Raw genomic sequence first — 9,719 nt, 5'->3', positions numbered from 1 at the left:
TAATGTATAAAATTAGGTGCAAAAGTTTTAGAAAGATGTAAGTGAGAAAAGTGAAGAAAATTTTCTCAATGATGAGAAATTGCAGGGAACACTATGCTTTTTGAAGTAAAGAAAAGTAATGAGAATATTGCCCAGAACCAACGTCCTTGCCATTCAGGTTTCTAGGGCATCTGTGAGTTTTGTGGCTGTTAGAATAAACATTGTTAAAGTTTTGCAGAAGCCAGAAGTCTATAATCTCATTATGATCATTAGGCTTTGCAGTCTCAGATTACCAAAATATTTTACTGTTATGGGTACTGCAGAAGTCAGTCTACGGACTCTGCTACTGAGATTAATGTGTTCACTCTCGAAACCAACTCCATGGGAACTATGCTGCTGGCTGAGGCTGCTGGGAGGTCCCTCAGCTGTTCTTACTGGCACCACACTTCCTAAGGAAGAAGTTGCCATTTTTGTTACTGGACACTGCAACAGACCAGAAAGGAAGAACAATTCTTTCTTCCATCCTTTCACTTAAGATATTCATTTATTGCCTCTGATTGGCTAGCAAGGAAGTATGAGGAATGTAATTTTCAGGTTTCTACACACTGGTGATACTGAGGTGAGCATGTAAAGGCAGATATGGAGATGAGACCCAAAGACAATGAACAAAATACAGTGTCTCAATTAAATATGGGAGATTTGAAAAATAAAGACAAATATGTTATGGAATCCAAGTTGACTGAAATGTTGACATCTCTAATAGACTAGGCACAGTGGCTGGTAGAGATGGAAATTACCTGGTACAGGGTGACAAAAATAATAGAGCTGTAAATAAAGATTCAGAACAGTAAAGAATCAGTAACCTGAGAGTCTCAAGTTATTAACTATGAATTCTAGAGAAAATCAATTTGAAGAATAAAAAGCAAAACAAAATAGAAATCATACCTATAGGATGAAGAAAAAATCCCAATGAAGTTAAGTCACAAAAAGATTGTGATGAACATACTGGGAGAAACAGAGATCATGTGAGTCAAGCAAAGGTTTGTCGATTGTCTAGACTATTAGATTTGAGGGCCAGAGAAAGTCTTCAACTTGAGATCCTGAAATTACTTATACAAGTAGCTCTGTTAATGCTCTGCAAAATGGTAGTTTTCATCTTATTACTTAATTTCTGGCACTCCTTTATATTCTGAGAAAATATTTCATAGTTTATATAACCTACTTATCTCCATATATGGAGATAATATCATAAGAATTATAAAGGATAAAAAAAGGAAAAATAAATCAAAACAAGATTAATTGTATTCCCTAAGTAGCAGTTCAGTGATGACAATGGTAGAAGACTTAAAGATATATTAGATAATACAGATATATTGTATTATGTATATCCTACTTGCTACTCCATAGTTCTACCCCATCCTCCCACATCATGTATATTGCCTCAGAGGAATAACTCTCATGAGATATATTATAAGATTCTTTCTCTTATGACTTTTGCTGTAAATTGTCAATCAATGCAAGGCACCAGAAGGAGTAAGGAGAGGGAGAAAAGGAGATAAGATGTTTATTTTTCTTGTTTCCATTTCTGTTAATTTGTCACATTTTATTGCATCTCTGTACAAAAAAGCACAGCCTTCTTCAAACTAACATCCTCTCGAGGTTTTAGTAACTGTTATCTTCCTTATCATTTATGTCTATGGTGGTATTGATGCCTTAAATTTATAATTCCTGGATTACTCTGCCATTCCTATCTTCCTCCTAAGACCCTGTCCAAAATTTTTATTAATTTATTTTAATCCCAATATAGTTAATATATATTAGTTTCAAGTGTACAGTGTGGTGATTCAACAATTCTATACATTACTCATTCTCATCATGATTAAGTGTACTCTTTAGTCTCCTTCACCCAACCCCTCACCCCCCTCCCCTTTGGTAACCATCTGTTTGTTCTGTATGTTTGGTTTGTTTGTCTTTCCTTATTTTTTTTTCCCCTTTGCTTGTTTGTTTTGTTTCTTAAGTTCCACATATGAGTGAAATCAGATGGTATTTGTCTTTCTCTGACTTATTTTTCTTAATATTATATTTTCTAGATCCATTCATGTTATGTAAATGGCAAGATTTCATTCTTTTTAATGGCTGAATAATACTCTATTATATATATCTATGTGGGTATAGATATATAAATTATATATATATCATCTGTATATATCTACATCTATAATAGATATATCTACATAGTTACATATTTTTGTGTGATTTTATAATATTCTTTGTAATATAGAACACTTGATCAATACAAATGGATTTTACTGAATTATTCATTAACTAGATTGACTTATGGAAACATGAGTGCATAGTTATTGAGAAGCTACACATTTTATTTTATCTAATTTTCTTCAAAGTTTATTTAAGTTCCAGTTAGTTAACATACAGTTCAATATTCGTTTCAAGTGTAGAATTTAGTGATTCATCATTTATATATAACACCTAGCGCTCATCACAAATTTCCCTTTAATACCCATCATGTTTGGAATGTATCTCCCTACACTCCTCCCCTCCAATGACATTCAGTTTGTTTCTTTCTATAGTAAAAAGTCCATTTCCTGGTTTGCCTCTCTTTTTTCCCTTATGTTCCTCTGTTTTGTTTCTTAAATTCCATGTATCAATGAAATCATACACTATGACTTGTTTTGCTTACCATAACGTCCTCTAGCTCTATCTATGTCATTGCATATGACAAGATTTTATTCTTTTCTATGGTTAAATAATATTCCATTATATATAATATTCCATTATGTAAATATATGTATATGAAATACATATATATGAAATACAGTTAATTTTATATCAATTAGACTGGAGCCCACAAGTGTGTGTGTGTCAGAGAGAGAGAGACAGAGGGAGGGAGAAAGAAAGGGAGAAAGAGAGTGATAAAGGAAGAAAGAAGGAGAGTGAGAGAGAAAGACAAATTGTATTCAATTTCTCACTTTATTTGCTCATTCTTATTCATCCTGCACCAATTTATTTGATGTGCTGGATATATAGCCTGTCTCTATATAGCCATGTCTTCCAGAATCACATTGAACTTAATTTATTTTCAAGTTTTCATTTTACATAATGTTGTCATAAACTTTAATGTGCAAGAGCAGTGATATTTCAAGAAGAGTTTTAAACAACAAAGTTCTCTACTCAATCTCAATTTATAGTAGTACAGTATCCTACGTTTCTCACTCCCTGCAGACAGATTTGTCATTGGCTCATGGTTGGAATGAAACATGGCTATGTCAATGCCTTTGGTTTGAAAGCCACTCTGATGTGTCACAGAGACAGGAAAAAGAAAACTCACTTTTGATCATTATCTCATTATATGATTTTTAAGTTTATATTTAAATTCCAGGTTTTACATATAGTACAGTGTTAGTTTCAAGTGTATAATTTAGCTAATTCAATGCTTACATCTAACACCTGGTGCTCATCACAAGTACACTCCTTAAACTTATGTTTCACCTAACCTTAACCCCTATTAGTTTTATTTCTTGAATTTCACATATGAGTGAAATTATATGGTATTTGTCTTTTACTAACTGACTTATTTTACTTAGCAAAATACTCCAGGTCTAACTGTAGCATTGTTATATGCAAGATTTCATTCTTTTTTTGGCTGATTCCATTATATCTTCTGTATCCATGCTTCAGCTGATGGACATTTAGGTTGATTTCATAATTTGGCTATTGTAGATGATGCTGCTATAAACATCAAGGTGCATGTATCCATTGAACTAGTATTTTTCCTTTCTTTGTGTTATATAATTTTTAAAAGATATTTGAATATTTGATAGCATGAATTGATGTATAATCACTCTTTGTGTTTATTAAAGGATATATTATTAATGCTGTCAACTCATTTGAATGCATAAAAACGTTTTATAGAAGATTATTTAAACATTTCCTTTATGAATTTGTACTTTTTAACATTCTGTTATGGAAAATGTTTATCTTATAAAAAGGCGAAAGAATAGGTGAATGAATGTCCATATTCATACCACAAAAATACAGTAATCTTCAAATCCAGCCATTCTTTTTCCATTGTATCACTATCCACTCTTCCTGGCCTATATTATTTTGAAACAGATACAGCACTTCATATTATTTCATATGTAAACATCTCAGTAATCAATCTCTAAAAATAGTTTCTTCCTAAAATGTTAGCCATAATATCATTATCATACATAAAATCTCATATTATATATATATATACAATCCTCATATTTTCTTATCAGATAAATTATATATATTTTGAAAATTAATTGAATTGTGATTCAAATTGTTTAAATATATCTTAAATCAAATTCTTTTCTTTTTTTACAGACCACTAATATAATTTATTATTTATGCTTTACATACAAACCCTGAATGTCCAGGCATAAACAGAGTTGCTGGATTAAAAACAAGGTCATGTACAATGTGTTAACAAATGATACACCATACAATTAGAATAATAAAAGAGCAGTTCTTCTGTTTTCCATCAAATTCTTTTTTTTTTTTTAAGATTTTCTTCACTTATATGACAGAGGGGGGGAAGCAGCAGGCAAAGGGAAAGGGAGAATCAGGCTTCCCACTGAACAGAGAGCCCAAAGTGGGGCTCAATCCCAGGACTGTAGGATCATGACCTGAGCTGAAGGCAGCTGTTTAAGGATGGAGCCATCTAGGTGTCCCTAAATACATCTTAAGTCTTTTTAATCTGCAATATATGTGTATATATATATATATATATATATATATATATATATACATATATATATATATAATTTATTTTTCTGACAGAGATAACACAAGCAGGGGGAGCAGCAGAGGCAGAGGGAGAAGTAGGATTCTGTTGAACGGAGAGGCCAACACAGGGCTCGATCCCACGACCCTGAGATCATGAGGTGAGCCGAAGGCAGACACTTAGTGGGCTAAGCAACCCCTGTGCCCTGTAATTTATTTGGTGGTAAAATTTGGTCAGTTTCCCGTAAGTATAACTTCCTTCTTTAGAGGACAAAATGAAAATGGTTTGGCAGGTTTATATTCTACCCATCCTGTAATCCATCCATTTATTCATTCAATATTAATATGTGTATCTATCTACTTCTCATATATTATCTAATTTCATCTATATATTAGTGTATATTAGTTAATATTTAAGTGTGGATACAGAGAAAATAATGAGTAAAAACAATGGCATATCATTCTTTGGTGACATTATGAGGTTTATGTTTGTGGAAACAAAGCAATTATTCCTAGGCTTTTCCCAATTATTCCAACCAAGAAAGATTCTGTCTTTGGTTACTTGATATTTTTATTTCTTGAATGCTAAGTTACCTTTGACAATTTTTTGAACGATATCTGATACAGAAACTGGAAGAAATAACAAATTGTGAAAAGGAAGTGTCTAAAGTCTAAGAATGGAAACAATTAAGTCCTAGTGATGATTATAGATTCTAGAGTAAATTGGAAAATATTAAATGTGTGGGAAACCAATATGTAGTGGTGAATCGGAAAACAAATAAATATTGCTTTCAGTGAGTTTGTTTAGTGGTAACAAGAAATTAATAGTCTATAAGAATGTTTCCTGAATAGATAATATTATTCAAAATTCTAGTACAGGGGTGCCTGTGTGGCTCAGTCATTAAATGTCTGCCTTCAGCTCAGGTCCTGACCTCAGGGTCCTGGGATGGAGCCCTGGCTTCTCCCTCTCTCACTCTCCCTGTTTTCTTTCTCTTGCTGTGTCTTTCTCTGTCAAATAAACAAATAAAATCTTTTTAAAAAATTCTAGTATAAGAGGAATCACTTCTATACAATGACAAGGATTAAATATGAATTTGAGGGTTATAGTGGGAAGAAGTTGGTAGATGACAGAAAGTAGGGAAGTGAAAGATATGAGCTTCTATGCTAAATGAATTTTAATTGTCCATAGGGAAGTGCCATGTTCCATAATGATGCACAAGCCAAAGATATAAAGGAATACTGTAAAGTTATGGGCACCCAGATATGGAAATTGAAAAAAAAATGTTGAGGAAACATAATCATATGTTTTTATGCACAAAATGAAATGAGGTAGAAGGTGGATAGTAAATGATGAGAGCCCAAAACAAAACAAAGAAAAGCAAAGCAAAACAAAACAAAAAAAGCTTTGTAAGAAAATGTAGAGAAATAGAACAGGAATGGAAATATGAGAAAATTCTGACCCTGCCTCTTTGCTTCTAAGAGAAATCAAGTATCAAAATATAAATGGATTTGACTTAAAATAGGGTTTCAGAAGGACTCATGTCTTCATATTACAGACAGGATTCAATTAAGATAAACAGTTACAAAGAGCATGGAGTTAAAGAAGTTGGAATTAAATTTATAATTGAAGGCTCTTAAATCCAGCCCTCTCCTCATTCCAGCCATATTATTCTCATGATGAGCCATAGCTGTGATCATTTCATTAGAGCAGTTTTCTTTTTTTTTTCTTTTTTTTTAAATTTTATTTATTTGACAGAAAGAAAGAACTCACAAATAGGCAGAGAGGCAGGCAGAGAGAGAGGGGGGAAGCAGGCTCTCCACTGAGCAGAGCCCAACATGGGGCTCGATCCCAGGACCCTGAGACCACGACCCGAACTTAAGGCAGAGCTTAACCCATTGAGCCACCCAGGTGCCTCGAGGAGCAGTTTTCTACTTTCATTGCAATTTGCAGTAATCTGATGATGTTTGGTTCTCATTCCCAGATTCCTCCTTTAATTTGTCTGTAGAATAGCCAGGATTTGAGAACCATTGATCACCATGTGAGTTCCTAGTGATCCAATCTTTTTTTTTTTTTTTTTTTTTTTTAATGTATAATGTATTATTTGCTTCAGGTGTACAGGACTTAAATCATCAGTCTTACACAATTCACAGCATTCACCATAGCACATACCCTACCTAATGTCCATATCCCAGTCACCCTATCGCTACTCCCCATCCTTCCATCAACCCTCAGTTTGTTTCCTGAAATTAAGAGTCTGTTCTTGTTTATCTCCCTCTTGATCCGATCTTGTTTCATTTTTTTTCCCTCCATACCCCCATGAATCCCCACACTGTCTTTCAAATTCCTCACATCAGAGAGATCATATGATAACCGTCTTTCTCTGATTGACATATTTTGCTCAGCATAATACCTTCTAGTTCCATCCACATCATTGTAAATGGCAATATTTAGGTTTTTTTGATAGCTGCATAGAATTCTATCATAAAGATAGATAGATAGATATAGATATACATATCTATATCTATCTTATATCTTCTTTATCCATTCATCTGTTGATAGACATCTAGTTTCCTCCCATACTTTGGCTATTCTGGACATTGTGGCTATAAACATTCCATTTGGGTGCATGTGCCCCTTTGGATCACTAAATTTGTACCTTTAGGGTAAATACCCAGTACTGTGATTGCTGCATCACAAGGTACCTCTACTGTTAACTTTTTGAGCAACCTCCACACTGTTTTCCATAGTGTTGTGTTCCCCTTTCTCTGCATCCTCACCAACATCTGTCATTTCCTGACTTGTTAATTTTAGCCATTCTGACTGGTGTGAGGTGGTATCTCATTATGGTCTTGATTTGTATTTCCCTGATGCCAAGTGATGTGGAGCACTTTTTCATGTGTATTTTGGCCATCTGGATGTCTTCTTTGCAGAAATGTCTGCTCACGTCTTCTGCCCATTTCTTGACTGGATTATTTGTTCTTTGGGTGTTCAGTTTGATAAGTTCTTCATAGATTTTGGATACTAGCCCTTTATCTGATATGTAATTTGTGACTATCTTCTCCCATTCTGACAGTTGTCTTTTGGTTTTGTTGACCATTTCCTTTGCTGTGCAAACGCTTTTGATCTTGATGAAGTCCCAATAGTTCATTTTTGTCCTTGCTTCCCTTGCCTTTGGCGATGTTTCTTGGAAGAAGTTGCTGTGACTGTGTTCTTTTCAAGGGTTTTGATGGATTCCCATCTCACAGTGAGTTCTTTCATCCATTTCTGAGTTTATTTTTGTGTGCCGTGTAAGGAAATGGTCTAGTTTCATTCTTTGGCATGTAGCTGATACATTCTTAAGATCTACATCCACAAGATCTATCATTTCCCTGGAATACAGAAATCTTTAAATATATATGCATGCATTCTTGAAATAATTATACAAATCTAACCTAAGTGAAACCCCAGAGCTAGTGTGTACTCAGAAAGCAATGGTTACTATGATTAATGAGATTGTCACTTTCTCCTTTTGGATTATACTGGGTTGATTTAACAGACTTTTTCATTCTGTCAATATATACCTTTGAAATATTGTACTGAGAAATGTGTTACAGTAGTTTCTGCCTAAAGCTAAAAGATTGGTACCAGCTCCTCAGCTTTTGAAATTTTGAAAGAGGTACAGTGACTGGGACAGAGGTTGGCAGGAAAAAATAATAATAATAATAAATTTTTAAAAATAAAACTTTAACCCAGGATTTATAACATCCTATTACAAATGTTCCTTATTTGATGTAATTATATCCAAATTTCACAAAGTATGAAAATTATGTTTGTACAAAATCTATAGTCTAAAGAGATTTAGAAAAAAATGATAATGGACTTTTTTTTTTTAAATCACTAAGAACATGTATTTTAGGGTTAAAGGTAAATTTAAATTCACCTTTTATTTTCCAGGTAAAAAAAGTTTTATTATATCTGAATCTTCGTTCCTGGCTTATAAAATGACAATATGTACATATCGTTCATTTGACTGCTTTGAAAAACAAATAATACATGTGAAATAAATTAGTATTGTGCTAAGTAATTTTTAAATCCTAAATATTAATATGTATGCAAAATTTAAGACCATGTCTACGCTCTAAGATCAAGTAATAGGATTATAGGAATGTTTCACAAAGGTTGCTTATTAACTCAAAAAATATTATGAAATATTTACACAAGATGCCCCATTTTATGGAGCTAAGCTGTAGTTAAAAAGACAGAAAATAACCATGAAATCATTCAAACATGTATAATTATATATTAAAGGAAGATAACAATGTAAGCAAATGAAAATTATTTTTTAAGATTTTATTTATTTAGAGAGAGAGTGCAAGAGTAGGAGGGAGAGGCAGAGGGAGGGAAAAATAATCTGGAGCAAACTCCATGAGACTTGGTCTCATGACCCTGAGACCATGACTTGAGCTGAAATCAAGAGTCAGATGCTTAACTGACTGAGCCACCTAGGTATACATAAGGAAAAATATTTCTATAGTAGATAATAACAAAAGAAAACTGAACTAAACTATGTGGGGGTGAATCAGAATATTTTCTTAAGGAAGTCATACTCAAATTAAAGTATAAATATGCATGAGTTCAGTAAATAAAGGATTGAGTATATGTAGGTGTGTGGGTGTGTGGATGTGTGTGTGTTTAATTCATTTAATTGAGCTTCCCAAAACTACTTGAAGATTTTGTTTTCTGGAAGTGCTTTTCATAATGTACACACACTTAAAAATACAGTTGAGAAATCCAAGTTTGAAAATTCTTTATCTGAATAATTTCCATGATAAGGAAAGAATAAGTGGCAGAGATAAAGAGGATATGGAAATCTTAATTTGGAAATGGAATGAGAATATTTGCAAAGACGAGAGTATGATTTAAGTATAAAGATAAATATGAAGAGAGGAAAAACAAAATGAAATTCACATTGGAAAGTGAAAGTTAATATATC

Source organism: Mustela erminea, chromosome 9, assembly GCF_009829155.1.
Source record: "Mustela erminea isolate mMusErm1 chromosome 9, mMusErm1.Pri, whole genome shotgun sequence".
NCBI lineage: Eukaryota > Metazoa > Chordata > Mammalia > Carnivora > Mustelidae > Mustela > Mustela erminea.
This window is presented reverse-complemented; position numbering follows the sequence as displayed.